Genomic DNA, 1299 nt, shown 5'->3' with positions numbered 1-1299 from the left:
TATGGAATAAAGACGAAGTAACTAAGATGATACATAAATCGAAAACAAAATAGATAAGAACGTACTTTCACTTATTTAAACCGTAAACATACAGCCTAAATAAACAATAATAATTCATTTTCAAAGGTAATATTATTTATTTGTGTAGCAGGCTAAAAGTATATTAAAATGTGCTCTTATTATATTCGTGGCCATTAAAGTGCAAATTCCGCTTTAGTGTGGAAATTGATGGGCCTCGTGTCTGCTATCAATCAAGATTTGCAACCAAAACTCCGTTCAACTTAGTCGACTGGCCAAATTGAATAAAAACAACCGTCATTGAAAATTTGATGAACTGTCTGGCTTATTGGTTATGATAAAATAATAACCTTTTCATTCGATATTTTCTGGTTGCATGAAGGACATTGGTTCAAAATTTGTTACAAATTTTAATATTGGAAAAGTTGAATTGGAGCGTTCATAATTGTTTACAACTTTGAACATTTCATAACCTTCCTCCATTCCATAAGTTTTATACAGCAAATGATAAATAAGATAGGCGAATGTTATTAAAACCAACGATTAACATCAAAACTTATGTGACTGTCTCAGTGTCGTAGGCGTTAATGAGTTTGCCTTTAAAAGTGAAGGTCCTGAGTTTAAATCCCGGCCAGGGCATGATGAAGCACGAACTTCTTGATTAGGTCTTGGATGTCGGTCTATTTAAGTATTCATTATAAAAAATAGTATTGTTTATTACATCATAACACAAGTCTCGGACTTATTTCAGGGCTAGCTAAGTCTATGTAATTTGTGCCGTATACATTTATTGATTTGATTAAAAAAATTCAATTAGAAACAATAAACATCCAATGCAGCAGTACTGATAGAACGAACATAATTTGTAGTGGACTAGTAGTCTACATGTCCGCATTGTCTTGTCGTCAGCCTCGCTCCGGTCAATCGTATTGTGCTCTCAGTCATGTGTGTTTCATTCACATGGGATTAACTATTAGGTACATCGAGTATTTATTGCTTCATAATCTTATATATTTATTAGATCAAAGAATGCAATTGCGGAATAATTTATAAATTACAATGTTAAATACAATAAGTTAATTCACATCTAATGAATTTCATTTCGAATTAACCAAATAAGTATAGAAGTTCATCAGCAATATGATTTGTCAAAAACCGAAAGAAAATTATTAGCGATAGTTAAGCTTTATCAATGATTATCCAAAGTCCATAACATGCTACGAGTACATCAAAATATTTTATTAAATGTTCTCTTCTATACTGATCAATAAAATATAAATG

This window comes from Amyelois transitella, chromosome 3 (assembly GCF_032362555.1).
Source record: "Amyelois transitella isolate CPQ chromosome 3, ilAmyTran1.1, whole genome shotgun sequence".
Taxonomy (NCBI): domain Eukaryota; kingdom Metazoa; phylum Arthropoda; class Insecta; order Lepidoptera; family Pyralidae; genus Amyelois; species Amyelois transitella.
The sequence above is the reverse complement of the archived record's forward strand: the minus strand, read 5'-3'. Positions refer to the sequence as shown.